This window comes from Elaeis guineensis, chromosome 9, assembly GCF_000442705.2.
Source record: "Elaeis guineensis isolate ETL-2024a chromosome 9, EG11, whole genome shotgun sequence".
Classification (NCBI taxonomy): Eukaryota; Viridiplantae; Streptophyta; class Magnoliopsida; order Arecales; family Arecaceae; genus Elaeis; species Elaeis guineensis.
In genome coordinates, this window is record NC_026001.2 from 48,509,335 (window position 1) to 48,532,188 (window position 22,854).

Here is a 22,854-nt window from a genome sequence, read left to right on the forward strand (position 1 = left end):
TACAAATAATTCAACTAAGGCAGAAATATATCAGGAGAAATCAAAATGGTGGGATGAACCAATTCCATTATCATCCTACATACCTATGGTCCCATTCCCAAGTGCCCTAGAATCATCCATTCCTTTTAATGGGAAGGGAGAACCAATTGATGAAATGATGGAATTAATTGAGACTTTCTAAGGACCACAAATGAATGACACAATAAAGAAAGTTACACCCATAATTCTTTTTCAAGATTCGTTAAATCCTTATTTGGCTCAATTTAGGGTGGACAATTTTGATGTAGATGGGTATATTATAGAAGTAATGACCTAGTAGATATGTCCTACCCTAAAATCACTCCATTTTGGATCAAAAAATATGAGCCATCATCTAACCCCCCCAATAGCTCTCTTGCTAGAATCACCAACTACTCTAGAATTGAAGCCACTTCCTAACGCACCTACTGACACCCCACAAGTGAGCCCTAACTAGGAAGATCAACTTGTGGATGTTCTAAAGCTCATAAAGAAGCTATCGGATGGGATATTTCTGAAATGAGGAATAATGATTTTAAAATTTTATGATTGATTTCTCTATATTTGGTAGTACTTTTGAGGATTGTCTCTAAAATCTTTCTACAATGCTAAAGTGATATATGGAGACAGATTTAATGTTAATTTAGAAAAGATGCCATGCTATAGATCGGGAAAAGATTTTACTGAAATATGTCATACCTGAGATAGGGATTAGAGTATATCAGATTATAATTGAAGAAACTCTTAAACTATCACCCCTAATCTCAGTTCAACAAACACAATCACTTCCTGACCATCAAAAAAATGAGAAATTATTAGTCTCTGGTATTGCATGCTTGCCCAGAACACTCTTTTGGTTCGGGCTACTCATCGTAGAATACTTTACAAATATTTTTCTGCCATGATGACAAGAACTCCCGATTGGCCTTATCTTTTGAATCCTTGAAGGGCATACCCAAGTTAGTTATAGGTGAGACTCCCTCATAGCGTCTGACTGAAAATATTATAAACTTAGCACTTGTTGGGTGGCAACTCAATTTCTTAGGAGTAATCTTAATAAAAGTCTGACTGAAGATTTTAAACTTAGCGCTCCTGAGAGGCAATCTAGATCCTTGCATTTTACTTTCATTTTTTTTTCAGTTTATTTAGAACCCAACTCTAGTGAGGGCTATCAACTAAGTTTGGGGGAGAACCAAATCTGCATCCTCAGGGCCTAGACTGAGCCAAGAATAAATTAAGCCCAAGTGAACTCCTTTTTATGTATCACGCTTAATTTCTCTCCTCCATTGAGTACAATGTCGTTTAAGTTGGGGGGAGATAACTAGTTGAGTCCTTAAGTATGGTCAGAAATAATTAGTTTAGTATATCCAAATTTTATCTCGATTTGGAGTTAATCAGGCACCCTAATCAATGAATAATTAACAGTCTAAATAATTTTAGAGACACTAAAGGGCAAATTATTAAGAAAACTCAACGAATGGTAGGGTTTAGATCAGATCAAATTATGGAGTGATTCTAGAATCATCTTCTTATCTATCTCAATGAAGAATCTACTTCATGAGGGTATTGGTGGAAAGTTCAAGATATGCAAAAGTTTTCCTTATTTTTTCAAAAAAAATTAAAAAAAAGTTTAGCATTTCTCACTAAGTAATTGGGCCTTTTGTCAAAATAAGCATTGTGGTTCATATCAAAAGGTGGGGATGCCAAAAGATTTGTTATAGAGTCAGTCTCATCTCATAGCATTTCTTAGACTTGAGCTAGTAAACTTTAGGTGTGTTCTACACCTAATGCCCTAAAGCCAACTAGTTTGAGAGTCATTGACTGAAAGCTTGCTACAAGGATCAGTCAGAAGGCTCAAAAGGCTAAGACATTGCACTAGACTCTTCTTAAAAAAAAATAATAAATAATAAAGAAATTAAATTGTAAGAAGACAATAAACCCTTCTCACATCAAGTTGGAGGACTTAAAGAGTAGAGTAGGGAGATGGTGAAAGAAGATTTTCAATAATTTTTATAGCTAACACTCAACCACTAACTGAGTTAAATTAGTAATCCAATAAAGTATCTCTTTAATAGTCTGACCGAGTATCTACTACCATTAGGAATTCTTAGGATAACTTTCAATTCAAGGATAATTTGATGCACAATGCTAATATATCTATTTTACTCAAGAACAAGCAAAAGCTAAGTTGAGAGGTATGATGAACATTTGAATTAAGTCACTAGAGGCGCATAATTCTATTTAATTACTCTCAATTTATTAATTGATGCTCTTTAGCCTATTTTGCAGGTGATTGAGAGTTTGGATTCATATGATTCAAATTGGACTTAAATCGGATCAAATTCGTGTGAACCAGGCAACTAGCACCTATTCAAGTGTGAAAGCGACTTATTCATAAAAGGATCAGATGCAAGCTCTAAAGATCAAGGATCTAGATTAGAAGATAATCTTTCACATGGAACTAAGTGTGAACACAACTTAAAAATCAAAGGCTAAGAAGCAATCTCCAAAGATTCAAGGGTCAAGATTTAAGGAGCCACATCCAAAGAAACCCTAAGAGGAGGCACCTCATCCAAGCCACATAATGTGCCGCCCAAACCATTATCTCACATGAAGAAATAAGAAGAAAGGGGTGTGGCACTTCCATGGTTTATTAGCATGAAGGGAGAAAAGAAGAGCATGGAAATAAAAGAAGAGTACGCATGCCTCTTCATAAGTCCTTCCATCTCCAAAACTCCTCTTTCTCACACCTTACATGAGTCCCCTATTCTCTTTCCATGATTAACTCTCCTCTCCATTACATCTTCAAATGGCCCCAAGTCTCACAATCCCATGCATGTGCTCTCCTTTCTCTCTTAACTTTTTACGTTCACATCCCAAAGACCTAGCACCGCTCCAAGACTTCCTCTCTCACATAGACCCTCCCTCATGCTCTCCCCACTCTATAAATAATGATCTAAAGCCCTTATAGCCTCATACTCCCCTTGTGGGGATCATCTCTCTCCAAGCCTCCTCTCTCTCTCATCCTCTTTCTCTCCTCCATCAAAACCCGAGCCTCCTCCTTCCTTCTTCCATCCTCTAAACAACTAAAACTCTAAGCCCTCTTCTCTAGCAACCTTTATTCCTACTTCTGATCCCTTTTCCAAGCTATGGGAAGGACATCTACAGAGTTCAAGGATGAAGGCTTCAGTGAGAAGAAGATCCATGCATGGCTAGTTCTCCATCTTTTAAGAAAATCACTGAACTACTTGTAAAGATAGTATTTTTTATTTTAAATTCTTTGTACTTTCATTTTTTCATGTAATAAAGACTTGGCTTTTCTTGTTTCATCTCTTTATATCTTTATTTTACTTTGCATAAGATTTTAATCTAGAATAGTTTATGACCCTTGGGATGAGCCATGATCTATGGATACGGTTCGTACTCTTGGGATAGATTATCTTTAGATAAGATTTCTTTTATTTTGCATCTAAGCAATTTTAACTAGCCTATACCTTTAAAAGATGGGCCGCGATCTAAGGGTATGGGCCATATTTTCTAAGATAGATTATATCTTAATTAATTAGATACTAAGCAAAGGTATATTAAGAAGGGTACCAACTATCGAACAAAAAAATAGTTGAGATCCTGAGAAACCTCTCCATACTTGAAGTTAATCTTTAATTAAGTTGTTTATTTTCTTGCTTGCCTTTTTAATAGTCCTTTAATTAATCAACTTTTACTCTTCTTTAATTTAAGATTAAAATGACTCAACCACAATTAACATGGTCCCTGTGGATTCGATCCTGATTCATCCTAACTACATAGTAGTGAATTAGATTTTATTTTGACCACCTACGATAGCAATCAAAGGGGTATGGTGCCAATATTGTCACTATGATGACATCAATTGCAACAAAGATACTTGGACCAAAAGATGCTACCTAACATTTTGGAACAGGTGACTACCTCAGCTTCCTACAATGATTGGTTATTTAGAACTCTTTCAATCTATAAAATCCCACATTGCACACATCTTGATGTAGACTTTCTACTATCAATGTCAGACACAGAATCTGAACATGTATATCCATAAACCGCACAATTCAAAATTCTCCTCCAAAAATCAAGAACAAATCTTTAGTGCTTCTCAAGTACTTAAGGATGTTCTTTATAGCTATCCAATGTCATACACCTAGATTCGACTGATTTCTTCTTGTGACACTCACAGCAAGATCAAATCAAGTACATTACATGGCATTTATGAGGCTTCCTATAGTCGAAGTATAAGGGATCTAGCTCATGAGCTAAATCTTCTTAGATGTATTTAGACACATCTTCTTGAAGAGATATATGCCTTGCCTAAGGGGTAGAAGTCCCTACTTAGAGTATCTATGCTAAATCTCTTCAGCACCTCTTTTATATACTTTTTTTGTAAAGGCCTAGCATCATATCAGATCTGTCTCGATAGACCTTCATTCCTAGATGCTTTTCCTTGGTCTTTCTAGAGGACCTTTTTGACAACCAACTCTTAACCGAAGTCAGCATGGGAATAACTTTCCCAATCAAGAGAATCTCATTCTTCCACTGATCCTTTTGAAAACTCAAGGTTTCTTCCCATTTCTAATAAAATCAAACTATTTGATTACATCAATCCAACTCCGAGATGCTTGCATTAATCCAAAATGGATCCATGTAGGTTGCAAATCTTATGATCTCTATCATCAGAAGTGAAACCCATCAGGCTGCTCCATATAGATATCTTTCTAAAATATCCATTAAAAAAATATCCATATAGATATCCATCAAGTCAACCTTTGACTTTATTATTTCCATCCATTTCTCAGAATCGATGTCATACAATGCCTTACCATAGGTCTTAGGATCAACTACTTGATCCCTATCTCCCACAAGGAATACTTCCTTTACATCTTTTGAAAGCATATCCAAGAACTCTTCATGAGGATAGGAGATCTTTACTAGATATACAAGGTGGTGGTGAAGGAAAAAAAAACTGTCTCTCTTCAGATAGCCCAGATTACATCTAAAATTTTTTTATTAATCTACATGAATAAGGATCAAATTTTTACCTGATTAGCAGCAAAACCAGAGATCAAATCTTCAAAAATCAGAAACAAACCTTTGTGGAGGTCTGAAAGTATAGATCCTCTAATTTGCATACACACCAGACAATGCAAGAAAGTGGGATGAACTCTGATCGAATCACCTTCGCAACTCAATCAAACGAGAGAGGAAAGGTGGTGGTGTGATGCCTCACACCAGCAAGGGGGATGCCCGAGATGGATCCCATGCCAAGGGAGGAGGGGCGACAAGGATAGGAAGAAGCCAAGGAAGGAAGGAGGGAAGGAGCTTGCTCTTCTCATGCCTCTCTCTCTCTCTTTCTCTCTTTTCTCAATATGATTTGTTTGCTATGCATCCATAAGTAGAGACTCTTTCTATTTATAGATGAATCTCATGACTCAATAAGTATAGGACTCCTAACTCAAACATGCTTTGAATCGATCCAATACCCATGAACAAAGAACTCCTACATGAGATAGAATTGCCATCACATATGACAATCATATTGCATCCATTCCCACACCCACATGGGATGCCCACAACTAGCATGATTCCAGGTGCTGGTTGGCCCATAAGAGAGGGGAATCCTAGTGTAAGTAAGATTTTTCATATTTCATCCAAAATAGATCCGATTCGAATCAAATTCGAAGCTGGTTCAAAATAATTTCGAAAAGCTGTCAATCTCAAATTCTTTAGAAATTTTGTACTAAGTCTAACTTAAATTTTAGATCCAATTAAGTTTAATTAATTCATATCTAATTTAAAATTAATTAATACTTAAATTTAATCTTTTATATGCTCCATAGATCATAGATCAGAAACTGTTCATCCTTGGGATCGAACCTGAACCTCATATGTAGTGCTAGCTAGACATAGTCAACTCTTCAATCCCATTTGACCTATAACTTAATTCTTAATTAAGTTAGTTTATATATTCAATTAAGTCAAGTACTTTCAAATTGGATACATAAACATAGGACAGTACTTTTCTACGATGTTTGACTTATGTAGTGACTCCACAGGTTCAAACACTAAGCCAGTAGCACAAGAACCAATTCCTGTACTAATCGAGATACCATCTAGTAATGGTTTTCGATGTCCAAATAGATTGAATTATCAAAAAAAAATATTTCAAAACCCATGCACATGATTACCGCATAATTCATCCTTTTGATCCTGAATGCTCTAAGATGGTTTCAAGTTAACAGTCAACCGAGATTGCTTCATCCACATTGTATTTCAACCTTTCAAATTCATCTCATGGATTATCCTAATCAAAATTTTATTAAATTAAAATACAATGATACATCAACTTCAATAATCTAGAGGGGTCAATCCCATCTTGATCCATACACAGACTTCATAATATTAGATGTGTGCCTTAGAAGCTAATTTTGGCTGACATATACTTTTCTCTAGAGCATATTTTGTACTTGATGGGCAGTCTTTATAATCAATCATGTCATTTATGTCTATGATTTATCTTAAAAATTAATACAGATGATTTTGTATATTCTCAAGGTATTGAGAATTTGAGACATACATCATTAATGGTTAATTTTTAAAAGCTTCCAATCGAAGGATCGTCATGAAGGACAGTGATCAATCTATTCAAGATCGATGCACAGATCACCTCCCTTTTGGGTAGATGAGTCTCGAATCTATGGTGTAGAGATACTGGGATAAGAGTGCGAGTAGTTGTTAGAGAATAACTTGCACTCATCATGACCAACACGAAAAATTATTTGGATGTCTACTCACTCATCAGTGGTCTTTCTCGATGCTGCAGTAGTGTGACTGATCTTTTGACCAGTGTGTTGGCTATTCGCAGTGAGACTACTTAGTTTGACTGTACATTCTCTTAGTCCCTAGCCATTTAGGTCCTTGCTGTGTATGTTGGCTATTGTAGGTTCAGATTCGCTGTTTGGAGTAGGATGCACGTAGATGAAATCTATCGACCTTGGTAGAAAAGGAGAAGTCCTATATGATTCATAAGATTGAGTTCAAAAAATCTCTGACCAGAGTAAGTGTGAATACTGAAAAAGAGTTTCCACGGGATTCATAAATAAACATGAATCGAGCCAATCTAGCATATGACTGACGATGGAGTTTGACGAGTTCTCTATGACCTCCGTCAAGTCGGGACTCACGATAGAGAGATTGTATCACACAATAACTGTACCTAAGGATTTATTTTTTTGTTCTATTGGGTTGCTACTATATGTTGCTAGATGTCACTAATAGATCATGACAACTCACTAAGAACATTTTCGGATCAACAATCTTTATTGAGATGAGTTGGAATCGTTTCAGCCCATCGAAAAGAGTTTTGATAATACTGTAATAGAGATCACGGTATGTCTCACTATCAGACAGAATAGAACCTGAGGGTTATACACAAAAAGAGCATGACCTGATCAATGACTTGAATCATATTCGAACTATCAATCAGATTGATAGTTTGAATTTTAAAAACTGCTAATTTATAATCATTTTATTTTTGGCAATTGCTAATTATTAGCACATGGACTTAATTATAATTATTATAATTTTTTTTGAACTAATTAAATTATGAATTAAGTTTTAATTAATTTAAATCAAATTTAATTTAATTTAATTTAATTTAATATTAATTGGGATCAATTATCCAAATCAGATTTGGATTTTAAGCCTAATTGGATCAGGCTTGACAGTCTTTTCGAATTTGGCTCATTTCGAACTTGATTTGAATCCGATTAAGGCCCAACTTGAACCAAAATAACTTTGATTCAGAGTGTCTTGGTCCCCTAGAACTCTCTATCTAGATATCATGCCAAGAGGGGAGAGGAGAGATGGTTTTCTTGCCTCTTTTTTCTTTGCACATGTGAAGAGAGGAGGGGCACCAACTATCCTTCTAGGACTCTCTCTCTTTAGTACATCTATCCAAATTTGATTTGAACAGATGCCTTATCAAGAGAACTACCTGATCTAATTTTGTTGGGTGTGGAATATTATTTTGTATGACAAAAAACCTTTGAAAGAAATGGGCGTGCGCTAAAATTGTTTGCGTGAGAGATCTCACAATTTCTTTTGGCGCACCACTTATTTCATTCCTTTCTTTCATGCCATACTTTTTCTATTTGATAAGATCTGATCTTTATCTCTAAGGGGGCATGAGGGATAAGGGATGGTGCAACAAACTTTTGAGAAAAGGATGGGAGGCATGCGCTAAGAAGGAGAGGGTCTTCTTTCTTACATCACATCTTCATCCCAACACCTCCTCTTATTTTCTCCCCTTCATCCAATGCCTAGATCTGATGGTGATCAGATCTAAGAAGAGAAAAGAGAGAGAAGAAGAGAAAAAGAAGGGTTTTTCTTTTCTTCATGGTGATCTAATTCAGATCTCGATGGATCTGCGCAAAAGAGTTCGCACCACGATCTTCTTCTTCAAGATCTAGAAGAAGAGATCTAGATCCAAAGATGAGGAGCGAGATCTGTAAGGTGCTAAAATACCGATGATCTTGATGCTCCAATTAGGCATCTCCGTGTAGATACTAGCAGAAGTCGGGTGCATGTGCAGCTACGATTAGAACTCGAGACATCCACAGGATCCGAGGTATGGAGATCAGATCTCCATTTGATTTTTCTAACAATTTGTTTTTTTTTTTTAGATTTCAGATCGTGGTCACTTATTCGTATCAAGATCCTAACTATAGTTTTTAGATTAGATCTGGTACATATTTAATTAAAAGTATTTTAATTAATTTACTTTCATTGCATTCATATTAAGAATTGTGTCCTAAAATCAATCATTTGACGATTGTGCTAATTATAAATGTATATGAATTGATAAATAATAAAAGTTATTTGATATTTTTCATCACAAGGATATATTTTCTAATAAACTCCTATATTGTGATGAAGTTCTTAGGACTACTTTGATCAATAAAAGAGGATTTATCGCATAGTTCTTAAATTGGCTGGCAATCAAACGATACGCTATTACTAGGATGATAGCGATGTCAAGTGTAAGTCGTTGTGTGCTATATGCGTTGGTTGTCCTCATAACCAAATAGTATAGAGATACTAGTATGGCATATAGATGAGATGTAGGAGTACATTGTTACTGAATGTGACCAACTATGGAGCACTCTGCTGTCAAGGATAGCTCACGAAAGATATGGGTATAAGTGTCTCTCCGACCTGAGATCACCATGATGGCTTACAAGCAACTCGATACTTTAGTGTCAAACTAACTGAATTTCTAATTCAGTGACGAAAGATTTTTGGGTACAATCAAGTACTTGGCATGTCGGTGCGTGAGTCAAGATGGAATTGATCCCTTCGAATTAGTAGGAGATATGCATCAGTGTATTTCAATTTAGCAAAATCTGGACCCAGTTAATCCATGTGATGGATTTGAAAAAAATTAAAATACAATATGGATGACTTATCTAGAATTGATGTTGCCCAGCTATGCAATCCAAGAGGGGGGGGGTGAATTGGGTTTTTAAAAATTTAAACTTAACTTACAACTATGAAGATTATTTAACAATGAGCAAGATAAGTATGGAGAGTATAATTTATGCAAGATGTAGAAGTTGGATGCAAGAATGCAAGAGGATAAAGAAATTTAAAAGGAGAGCAAGTAAGCACAACATAAACAAGAAGATTTATAGTGGTTCGGTGCCAACCTTACACCTACATCCACTCCTCAAGCTTCTACTTGGGAATTTAAATCCACTAAACTGTATTCAACTCGAATACAACGTCGAAACCTCTGACTCTAGCTATCCCAAGCTAAAACACTTATTTTTCGGGTACAAGCCAACCCAATACAATCCGATTCAAGATTCGGATCAACCTTTCCACATTTTGGATTCCTTTCAAAATAAAATAAACAACTCAAAAATAGAGTATAGGAGTTAATCACATAAAAGTACAGATATAGCTCCTTTAATGAGCAAATAATACTTTAAATACACTTTACACAATTAGAAGGAAACTCTTTCTGATTTTCTCAAGGTGGTTGGAGACTTGAATGAGCTCTTGAGGGGTTGGTGAACTTGAAATGAAAGCTTCTTTAACTTCAAGAGGGCTCTTGCTTAGGGTTGAAGTGAATGCTTGAAGAACCTTTCCAAAATCTTTCTCTTATATCTGATTCCCTCCTTTAAGTCCCTTTATATAACTTCAAATAATGGTGGAGAGTAATCTGGACTGAAATAGAGCCGTTAGAGCACATTAAATGAGCATTAAATATAATTGAAATGGGTTAAAAACTAGCCGTTGTGAAAATTTTCCATCACAGCGATCGACTCATAGGGTCGACTCATGCTCATGGGTCGACTCATGGGGTCGACCTCTGTGGAAAAGAGCAGAAAATGACTATTCTAAAATTTTGGCCTGCAAAGCAGCAGAGGTCAACTCATAGGGTTGACTCATGCCATGGGGTCGACTCACAGAGTGTGCCAGCCAAAATTTTTGCGTGCCGTTCAGCCCTTTTAGCCATGAGTCAACTCATGGGGTCAACTTAAAAATAGAAACTTGATTTTCATACAAAATATACTTCTAAAAATATGGAAATTTCTTTCAATAGATTGCTCATCTTTTGTTCTTGCTCTTGAGGCTTCTGAATCAGGTCTTGATAAAATTACGATTTTGCCTCTGAAATGCAATAAGTATTTTTTCAAGCCAAAATCATTAGTAATCCCCTCAAATGCTTTGTAATCATCAAAATCAATTCAAGGAGCAACAATCTCTCCCTTTTTGATGATGACAAAATATTTGAACAAAAGCATATATAAAGCATTGAGCATGAATTTCAAATTTATGAAGATGCATCACTTAAATATTATAGCCAAGTATTAAAATGAAATGCATCATAAGAAGTTTAAAGATAAATTTAAAATTTGCTTATAAGTGTATTTGCCTGAAAAGAAAAAGCTGATTTTGATTCTTTGGCATATGACACATGTGCCCATTTGCTTAACAATTTATTTATTGCTCATTCTTTATTACTTATTTTCAATCTTTATTTATTGCTTATTGTTAAATCTTTATTGCTCTTATTGCTCAATCTCAATCTTGATTTTTGGATTTTTGCTTAATTTCAATCTTTATTGCTTTTATTGCTCAATCTCAATCTTGATTCTCTACTCTCCCTGTTTGACAGTATCAATTGAGATTCTCTACTTTCTCCCTTTTTTGAATATATTTTCTCTATTCCTTCCTTTTGATGGGATCAATTTTACTTCTTTAGCTTCTTTCTTTGATTGCTTGTTTCTTTATTGCTTATTATTTTACTCCCCCTCAATATAGCAAACGTAAAAGATATATCAATTTGCTCATTTAAAAGATATTGCTATTCAAGTATTTCATAATTTAAAAGTAATTCAATTTGATCACATTCAGAGATATTCATTAAAAGTTAAAGTATATATATATATATATATATATATATATATATATATATATATATATATATATATATATATATATATATATATATATATATCCAAAAGGTGACTGAATACATAGATGTTTCAATACATAAGTATTAACTTAGAGTACAAAAGATATGGATAGAAACTATCTAAGAGTCAATCAGTCAACATTACATTATATGGCCCACAAGATAGATCCTAGACAAAAACTAAAGAAAGGACAGACTACACTGGATCTAATAGATATCATGGCTGGAAGGATCGGAGTCTGATGAATCAGAGATGGGGTGAGGAGATGAAGGATCATGTCCACGAGCTCGACCTTGACCGCATCTGCCTCTGCCACGGGTAGAGGTGCCAGCACGAGTGGAGGGGTGAGAAGATACTGAAGGCTGAGAAGCAAAGGACTGAGCTACAAGTGAGAGTCTGATGGTGTCCAGAAGGTTCAGAGCTCTCAAAATAGATTGTATTAGGGCACTGAACTGAGTGGAAGCATGTTCACTAGAGCCCCTGATCTCTCTCCTCAGGAAGTCAAAACCACTCTCTAAGACTCCTCGCAGTCTGGCCGCCTCCGCAGATAGGTCTGAGACCTCAGTAATGTCCTCATGCGGCTGTGGATGGGCTAGAGCTAACACTTGCCCCTGCAAGTCAAGTACTCTACCAGTCAATCTCAATATACAACCCTCAAGCTGCTCAATGCGTACTGACTGATCAGCAATCATCTGAAAAATAGTGGAGATGTGAGGGATCAGTGTCTGATCAGATGCATCGTGAGATGTCGATCCCTGTCCAAAAGCTGAAGTACCCAACTGATGAGATAGTATGAAAGCTACATGCTGAGATATCATCTCTATCTGATCATCAGTCAATCTGATCTCTGAAGGATGTGCTCTATTGTCCGACTACTGAACTGAAGTATGCCTCCTCGCAGACTCTGATGGGCCAGCCTCATGATCAGAAATAAACTAAATATCTGGTGAAGCTGCTCTGTGATCATGGAGGGGTGAGGATGGTCCTTCCTCCTCTGCTCTGTCCTCAGCTCTCTCTTCTACACCTTTTGACCAACCACCATCAGTTTTGAAAAATCCCATGCGGTGCAAAGTATGGCGGTTGATAGTGTCGGAGTGAGATAGCTTAGCTACTGCCTCCCCCTTAAAGCTAACTCTGAACCTCCTAAATACTAAAGTGAGAGCCATACCAAAAGGCAAGTGTGCCTTGGATCTATTCAAGGTCTCTCTCATAGCCTCAAACATTAATGCCGGGAGGTTTAGGAGGGTTTGAGTAATTACATGATACATAATGCAGATGTCCCGACCAGAGAGAAGATCATATCTACCACTTCTAGGGAAAAATAACTTAGTTACCATGTGGTGCAGCAGTCTCATCTCAATGGAAAGAATCTTTACCTCTAATTTGTTCAGGCTTCCAGGGAAGGTTCTCCCTAGGATAACATTTATTCCTTCCTCTTTAACTGAGAGTTCCATGTTTGTGTACCCCTCATAAGGTAAATGAAGTATCTCTCCCAAAAGCACAGGATCTAGGTTAATGTCTACACCCTTCACTGTGGATTTTACTGTTTCATTGCTGTATCCCAAATTCAGATAAAATTCTCTAACAAGATCCACATAAGTATTTTCTTTTAAGGAGAAGTAGAATTCCCAACCTTGGTCCTTAATTTTTGATCCGATAGAGAACCTTTCCTTCTCAAAAAATTTGAAATCAATATTTTTGTCGGGCTCTACCTTCCTATTAGAAAGGGGAACCTTACTAGGGCTGATTGGTGATCGGGTTGTAGCTGGAGTTGAAGCAGGAGCAGAATTTGAAGCAGAAGTGGTCTCGATTGCTGGTCTCTTTCGGCGCACACTTTCTTCCAACCCGCGAACTGATTTCCTCCTCTGTGGAAGCTTCATCTTGGGAGCCATTTGCATAAGCAGAACTAGCAAGGAACTTAGGAGAGCAAATGTGAGGGAGAGATGAAGGGTTTTTAGTGGAAAGATAAGGATTTTGGAGAAATTCATTATTAAGTAGAAATTTGCTTAGCCTTTCATACCAAGCTCTGAGTGCTTGTTTCAAACCATATAGAGCTTTATTTAATTTAAAAATATGATTAGAAAAAGCATGATTTTCAAAATCTGAGAGTTATTTTACATAAACTTCTTTAGCAATATATCCATTTAAAAAGGTACTTTTGATATCTATTTGGAATAATTTAAATTTCATAAAGCAAGCATATACAAGTAGAAGTCTAATTGCCTCTAATCTAGCAACAAGTGCAAAAATCTCATCAAAATCAATTCCTTCTTCTTGATTATAACCTTTTGCAATCAATCTTGCTTTATTTCTTATTACATTTCCATATTCATCCAATTTATTCCTATATACTCATTTTGTGCCAATTATTAAATAATTTTTAGGTCTTGATACTAAGGTCCATACATTATTTCTTTCAAATTGATTAAGTTCTTCTTGCATTGTATTAATCCAATTATAATCTTTTTCAGCTTCGTCTATAGTTTTAGGTTCAAGATGAGAGACAAAAGCAAAATGATTGAATACATCTTTAAGTGAAGAACGAGTTCTTATACTATGTGTAGGATCACCAATGATTTGTTTCTTGGGATGATTGTGATCATACCTTCATTCTTTGGGTAGATTATTTGTACCTTGAGGTTGTTCTTGTTGTTCTTCACCTTCCTCATCCTGTTTGTCTTCATGTTCTTCATCATCTTGAATTATTGAATCTTTTAGAGTGATCTCCTTTATCCCTTCTATAAGAGGATCTGCATCATCAAAACTTTCATTCTTTATTGAAGGAAGATCGTTAGTTTCATCAAAGACAATATGATTAACTCCTATACTACTAAGGTTCTTTTGTTGAAAACTCTAAAGGCTTTACTAGAAGAGAAGTAACAAAGAAAGATCACTTCATCGAATTTTGCATCAAAATTTTCTAGTCTTTCTTTACCATTATTTAACATAAAACATCAGCAACCAAAAATATGAAAATATGCAATGTTTGGTTTTCTTCCTTTCCAAAGCTCATAGGAAGTTTTCTTTAAAATTTGTCTAATTAAAGCATGATTTAATATGTAACATGCCGTGTTAATTGCTTTCGCCCAAAAGTATCTTGAAAGGTTGCTTTCACATAGCATGGTATGGGCTATTTCTTCAAGAGTTCTATTTTTTCTTTCTACTATCCCATTTTGTTGGGGCATCCTAGGTGCCGAAAAATTATGGCCTATTCTTTTTTCATCATAAAACTTTTCAAAATCTTAATTTTCAAATTCAGTTCCATGATCACTTTGAATATTTTGAATTAAAAAATCTTTCTCATTTGTGACTTTTCGATAAAATTTAGAAAAAACTTGAAAAGTTTCATCCTTGTGTGCCAAAAAGAAAACCCATGTAAAATGAGAGAAATCATCAATAATTATAAAATCATATCATTTTCCTCCTAGACTAGTAGTTCTAGTAGGTCCAAATAAATCCATGTGCAATAGTTCTAATGGCCTAGAAGTTGAAACAATATTTTTAGATTTGAATGAAACTCTTGTTCGTTTAGCTAGTTGGCATGCATCATAAATTCTTTCCTTTTCAAAGTTCAATTTTGGTAAACTGATGCGTAGTCATTGATAGCACCAAAAATAACTCTACTCACTACGTAGGTAGGATGAGTCGAGATCGTATCCTCAGGAACCTTGGGCTAAGTTGAGATTAAAAGACAGAAGTGTTGTTTTGATTTAGAAAATAAATTATCTTAAAATTGATGTAATTAGAAAATAAAGAGCTCGAGAGTTTTGAATTAATTTTGCACGAGTAGAGTTGTATCTTTTTTTTAATTAAATAAATATGATTAATCTTAGAAAAAATATCTATCTTTCCTCGGCATGCCCCGTATCCGTAGATCACGGTGCATCTCCAGAAAGTACTAGGTAAACAACTCTTCTTTCCTCGACACGCCCCGTACCCGTAGTCACAGTGCATCTTCGAAAAGTAAAAGTTGTTCCTAATATTAATCTAACAGGAAAGCATAAATAAAAGCATATGAAAGAGAGTAAATAAAGAACTCATGACGATTTAAATAAAAAGCATAATCTTTATTGCATATAAAGAAATACAAAAAAGTTTAGAATAATAAACCCGCTCTATATCATTACAAAATTTTTTCTCCACTCTCGAGATTGCTAGCCTAGCTGCTCATTTGATTAGTCCCTTTCTATTCCTCTATGCAAGGCTCTAGAAGAATTTTTGGGCTCCCCCTCCAATGGGAGTACAAAAGCCTTTTTATAGGTGTTAGGAGGGAGGAGTTTTACATGATTTTTCGATGTGGGACTAAAGAAAATATTAAATACTAAAAGATGGATGGATGAGATGGAAAGATCACAAGCAGATAAAGAAAATATAAATTCTTCCTCTTGAAGTATTTCCAAATATTATCTTTTTTTTCTTTAATTTTTAGATCCACGAGCATCCGTCTGTCCCCCACGAACCAGCTGTGCCTCATGCTCGCACTGCCTCACGAACCCGCTCGCCTGCGCTGCCTCGCGCATCCATTATCGCACGCCCGCCCACACGTCCATGCCGCGTGAACGCTGCCGCGTGAACCCCTACCGCGTGAATGCTCCTTTTTTATTCCAAAAAAAAACTTTTATTTCTTTACAATGACGTCTATATCCTTTTTGGATTTCTTGCATAGTATCTTCATTTTCTATAATACCGTATGCATCCTCCTTTTATTTAAATTTTATTTTAAGTCTAATTTTCTTCAAACTTGAGTCTTTTTGATCTATGAATCGGACTCTTTGTATCGACGATCATCTTTCCTGTAAAATATAAAAAGAAGCATCAAATTTTTAATAAATAAAATAAATTAAATATAATTTTCTATTTTAAATGACTTAAATTAAGTGTTTATCATACCTTCCAACTTGAATTTTGCTCGTCCTCGAGTAAAATAGATATATCAGCATTGTGCATCAACTCGATCTTGAATAAAAAGTTAGGTTAGGCATCCCAAAAGATAGATGATACCTGGTCAAACCATTAAAGAAATACTTCATTGGATTATCAATTTGACCCAATTAGTGACTAAGTATTAACTAAAAAAATTTCAAGAGCTTTTCTTTCACCAACTCCCCACTTTACTCTTTAAATCCTCTAACTTAATGTGAGAGAGATTTATTATCTTCTTGCAATTTAGTCCCCTTATTATCCACTATTTTTTTTAACATTGCCCACCTTTTTATGTGAACCACAACACTTACTTAGGCGAAGGGACCCGGTTACTCAGTAGGAAACTAATATTTTTTTTTTAAAATAAATTTTAAGGAGAATTTTTTGCATACCTCGATCTTTCCATCCAATCTCTCATAAAGTAGATTCTTTATTGAGATCAGTAAGAAGAGGGTTGTAGAATCACTCCTAAAATTTGGTCTAGTCTAAACCCTACCATTCATTGGGTATTCTTAATAATTTATTCCTCAGTATTTCTAAAATTATCTTGACCGTTAATCATTCATTGTTTAGGATGCCTAATTGACTCTTAATCAAAATAAAATTTGGATACACAAAACTAATTATTTCTGACCATACTCGAGGATTTGATTAATTTTCTCTCCCTCCCAACTTAATCTACATTGTCCTCAATGGAGTAGAAAAGCAAATAAAATAAAAGGAGAGAGTGCACCTGGGATAATTTTGCTTCAGAAGTTGAAGATAGCTTCATTGATTAATAGGCTCTTGTTCTAAATTCCTGCAGCTGTGGTAAAGTAAAAAAATATGAAATCGTTAGGTTGCCTCCTAATAAGTGCTAAGTTTTACGTCTTCAGCCAGACTGAATTGAGTATTATGGTGATATTGGATTTACTAAATCAACAGATTCAATTAATTCTCCATCACTAATTTTATCTATGTAAGGTTTCAATCGCTGACCATTCACTTTAAAGGCGTTCCTCTGTTTAGGATTTTTGAGTTCTATAGCTCCATGAGGAAATACCCGAGTTACAATGAAAGGTCCGTCCCAACGTGAGCGAAGTTTTTCAGGAAACAGACGCAACCTAGAATTGAAGAGCCAAACTTTTTGATTGGGCTTGAATATTTTTTGTGCAATAAATTTATCATGGTATGCTTTAGTTCGAGCATTATAAATTCTGGCACTCTCATACGCTTCATTGCGTAGCTCTTCAAGTTCATTTAATTGAAGTCTCCTATTGGAACCTATATTTTTCATATCAAAGTTAAATTGCCGTATGGCCCAAAATACACGATGTTCCAATTCCACCAGCAGATGATAAGCTTTTCCGAATACAAGTCGATAAGGAGACATTCCTATGGGTGTTTTAAAAGCAGTACGGTAAGCCCATAATGCATCATCTAAGCATGTTGACCAGTCTTTTCTATCGGGTCTTACCATTTTTTCAAGAATATGCTTGATCTCCCTATTGGAGACCTCAACTTGGCCACTTGTCTGGGGGTGATAAGGTGTGGCAACTTTATGAGTTATTCCGTATATTTTCATTAGCATGTCAAAGTGCTTATTTATGAAGTGTGTACCGCCATCGCTAATTATGGCTCTTGGGCATCCAAATCGACTAAAGATGTTATGTTGAATGAACTTGATCATGATTTTGTGATCATTGGTTCGAGTTGCCATAGCCTCTACCCATTTTGATACATAGTACACTGCTACCAAAATATACTCGAATCCAAATGAGGAGGGAAAGGGTCCCACGAAATCAATTCTCCAAACATCAAAAATTTTTACTACAAGTATAGGGGATAGGGGCATCATATCTTTTTTTGAAATATTTTCTGTTTGCTGGCATCGTAGGCAATTACGACTGAATTCATATGCATCTTTGAATAGTGTCGGCCAATAAAATCCACTCTGCAACACTTTTGCTGCAGTTTTCCTTCCACTAAAATGTCCCCCACATGCTAGTGAGTGGCAGAAGTTAAGAATACTTTGGACTTCACACTTAGGGACACAACGTCGGATTACTTGATCTGGATAATATTTGAACAGCTCTGGTTCTTCCCAGAAATAGTACTTTACTTGGGAGAAAAATCTATTTTTCTCTTGTTGGGTCCAATATGATGGTATTTGTCCCACTGCCAAGTAATTGACTATATGAGCGAACAAGGGAAGACCAATGGAAGACATTGAAAAGAGTTGTTCATCCAGAAACCTATCTCTAATCATTTTTTTATTGTGTTCTATCAGGATCCTAGAAATATGATCTGCTACCAAATTTTCGGAGCCTTTTTTGTCTAAAATTTCTAAATCAAATTCTTGTAATAAAAAGATCCATCTAATCAGCCTAGGTTTTGTATCTTTTTTGGATAGCAGATGTTTCAGTGCTGCATGATCAGAGTATACTAGGACCTTGGAGCCCAAAAGGTATGATCTAAATTTATCTAGGGTAAACACAATAGTGAGTAACTCCTTTTCAGTCGTGGTGTAATTCAATTAAGCATCTGAAAGAGTTTTACTTGCATAATAAATTACATGCAGTTTTTGATTAAATCTTTGTCCAAGTACTGCCCCTACAGCATAATCAGAAGCATCACACATGATTTCAAATGGTAGGGTCCAATCCAGAGATTTTATGATTGGTGCAATGGTTAAGGCAGTTCTGAGTTTATTGTAAGCGGTTAGGCAATCTTCATTAAAATCAAAAAAATTTTTCTTAGTAAGTAAGTTGCACAAGGGTCATGAGATCTTGCTGAAATCCTTAATGAAGCGCCTATAGAAACCTGCGTAGCCTAAGAAGGATCGCACTTGTTTAACCGAGGTTGGGGGAGGCAATTTCAAGATTACTTCAACCTTTGCTTTATCTACTTCAATCTCCCGCTTGGATACAATATGTTCAAGCACGATTCCTTCACGAACCATAAAATGGCTCTTCTCCCAACTTAAAACCAAATTTGTCTCTATACATCGTTGAAGAATCTTGGTTAGGTTCTGAAGACAATCATCAAAGGTAGAGCCAAATATTGAAAAATCATCCATGAAGACCTCTAAAAATTTATCGACCATATCAGAAAAGATGGCCAAAATGCACCGTTGAAAAGTGACTGGTGCATTGCAGAGACCGAATGGCATACGTCTAAATGAAAATATTCCTTAAGGGCATGTGAAGGTAGTCTTTTCTTGATCAGCATGAAATATCAGGATCTGGTTATATCCTGAATATCCATCTAGAAAATAGAAGAAACTTTATCTTGCTAGCCGTTCTAAAATTTGGTCAATAAAAGGCAAAGGAAAATGATCTTTCCTAGTAACGGCATTCAGCTTTCGGTAGTTCACACATACTCGCCAACCAGTTGTTGCACGAGTAGAAATTAACTCACCCTCATCATTCTCTATTATGGTAATACCTGACTTCTTAGGTACTACTTGGGTTGGACTAACCCACTGGCTATCTGAAATTGGGTAGATAATTCTAGCATCTAGCCATTTCACTACTTTCTTTTTCATGACTTCCCGCATATTCAGATTCAATCTTCGTTGCATGTCCCTATGTGGTTTTGCCTCAACCTCACAGTGAATATGATGCATGCAAATAGAAGGATCTATACCCTTCAAATCGGCAATTGACCACCCTATAGCCTCTTTATGCTTTTTGAGTACCCCGACAAGTTTATCTTCCTGATCGTTGGTTAGGTCAGACGTAATGATCACTGGAAGGGTATCATTGGATCCAAGAAATGAATATTTCAATATGGCAGGAAGAGGCTTTAGCTCTAGAGTAGGCGGTGCTTCTAAGGATGGTACCAGAGGGCCTGATTGAATTGGTAATTGCTCGTACTTTACAGTCCAAGGGGGATTGGTGCTAAAATTGGGAGGTTCTAGCAAAGCATGTATTTCTTCAGTGTATCCATCAATATCAAAATTATCCATTCCAAAATGTGTTAGGCATGCCTGTAAAGGATCTGAGTTGAGCAAGGTAGGAGCTTTATCTTCTATAACTTCCTCTAACAAGTTGATCTCATTATGGTCGTACACAGGTGGTCCCAAAGATGCATTGAAAATATTCAACCTTAGCTTCTTATTTTCGAAAGACACATCCATAACTCTGGTCCTACAATTTATACAAGTATTAGCGGTTGCTAAGAAGGGTCTACCTAGGATGATTGGTATTTGGTTGGGGTTGCTGTCAGATTCCATATCCAGCACAAGAATGTCAACAGGAAAGTAAAATTCATCTACTTTCACCAATACATCTTCCAGCATTCCACGAGGTACCTTAATGGATCAGTCTACTAGTTGTAAGGTCACTGTCATGGGTTTTAACTCTCCAAATCTAAATAGGTTATATACAGAGCTCGAGAGAAGGTTGACACTTGCACCCAAATCTAATAATGTCTTCTTAATCGTGAGGTTCCCTATGACACAAGAAATAATTGGGGTACCTGGATCTTTCAGTTTGGGTGGGGCAATTTGCTGGAAAACTGAGCTGGCCTGCTCAGTTAGGTGGATTTTTCTTGATATTTGTGCCTTTGATTTTCGTTTCTGTGTACACAGGTCCTTTAGAAATTTGGCATAGGTCGGAACTTGCTTAATGGCATCGAGAAGAGGTAAGTTTATCGGGACCTGTTTAAATAGTTCCAACATTTCATTCATTTTTATACCCTTCTTATCAAGAGGCAGAGAGGATTCTAAAGCACTGGGAAATGGAGCTTTAGGTGCAGGTGCTGGGTTAACAGGTTCTTTCCTCTCTTCAAATTTTTTCTTTTCTGTTGTAGCTGGAATTGGTTGCTCTTGTTGTTGGATTGCTTCAAGTTGATTTAAGATTTTTCCGCTTCAAGGGTCATGATCGATTTGGCATGTTCGAAAAAAATTTCATGAGCAATGGAGCTTTCAGCCATGTACTGACCTTTTGGGTTATTAATAGGCTGACTAGGTAATTTGCCTTCTTCCCTCCTACTGAAAGCTGTTGCTAGCTGACCTATCTGGGTCTCTAGCTTTGCTATTGATTGCGTATGGGAGTGAAGGAGTTGGGTATTCATTTCTAGTCCTTTAAGTGCTTGCAGTACTTTTTCTTCAAAAGTCGAGCTATGAGTACTCGGAGTGGGTTGAGGAGGGTTCTGGTATTGTGGCTGGGATGGATGCCTAAAAGTTACATCTGGGTAACCTGATCTTTGTTGCATCGAAGGAACTACTGGTTGTGATTTTCATGAGAAATTCAGATGGTTTCTCCATCCCGGATTATACGTACTAGAATAGGGGTTGTTCGCTGGTCTATGAGTAGTTTGGGCTTGATGGACTTGTTCTTGTACATGTTCAAAAAATTATGGTACAACCGGACAATCATGCACACAATGAGTGGGGCTCGAACACAATGCACATATATCTTGTATCTGACGGGATGGAGAAGGTGACTGTCCTATACTTAATAATCGATCTAACTTTTGGGATAATTCATCTACTTTATGATGGATATCTATGGCATTTCCTACTTCATATATTCCACCTCTCTTTGGGTTTAACATAGGTTTATCTCTAATAGAGGCAAACATATGATGTAATAAATTTTCACTTAAAATTTCAAACAGTTGCCATGCCTCATCCTCACTTTTCAGCATGAATGTCCCACCGTATGATGCATCGAACATTTGTCGATGTCTTTCAAATAGCCCATCATAAAAATATTGGATTAACTGCCACTTGGGTACAGCATGGTGGGGATATTTTCTAATAAGGTCCTTTAATCTCTCCCATATTTCATGAAATATTTCTCCATCTAATTGAGAAAAACTAGTTATGGCTTTTCTTATTTGATTAATTTTTCCTATGAGAAAATATTTCTTGAGAAACTCTCCTTGCAGCTGGTCCCAGGTTGATATAGTCATGAAATCCAAAGTATGTAGCTAGTATTTGGCTTTGTCCTTAAGTGAGAAAGAGAATAATTTTAACCTAAGAGCATCATCGGAGAAGTTGTGAATTTTGACAGTTGAGCATATCTCAAGAAATTCTTCAAGATGTTTATAAGGATCCTCATTACTAAGTCCATAAAATGAAGGTAACATTTGGATTATACTGGACTTAATTTCATATTGAGTGGCCTCCACAGGGGGCACTTGAATACAAGGAGAGTAGGTATATGTGGAAGGAGTAAAGTACTCCTTTAATTGCCTGGGTAGATCATTCCCCTGATTTCGGTCCATATTTTTATGTTTGTTGGCTCTAAAGGTTCTTTCTATTTCTGGATCAAAAGGTTGGATTTTTGGTCGTAACGATCTACGGCCAAGCATATACCTTACAATTATACTTTAGAGCAAACACAAAAAATTTTAGTTTTTATAATATATATATATATATATTTATAATAAAGTGAGAAAAGAATGAAGA

General features: G+C 36.0%; 1 non-coding gene across 1 annotated transcript; it reads left to right on the plus strand.

Moving 5' to 3' along the window:
* Positions 1–22,177: 22,177 nt before the first annotated feature.
* LOC140851874 (small nucleolar RNA R71) lies at positions 22,178–22,283 on the plus strand. The gene has a single exon (XR_012134631.1). It is a non-coding gene; the product is annotated as a small nucleolar RNA R71 (small nucleolar RNA).
* The last annotated feature ends 571 nt before the right edge of the window (positions 22,284–22,854 follow it).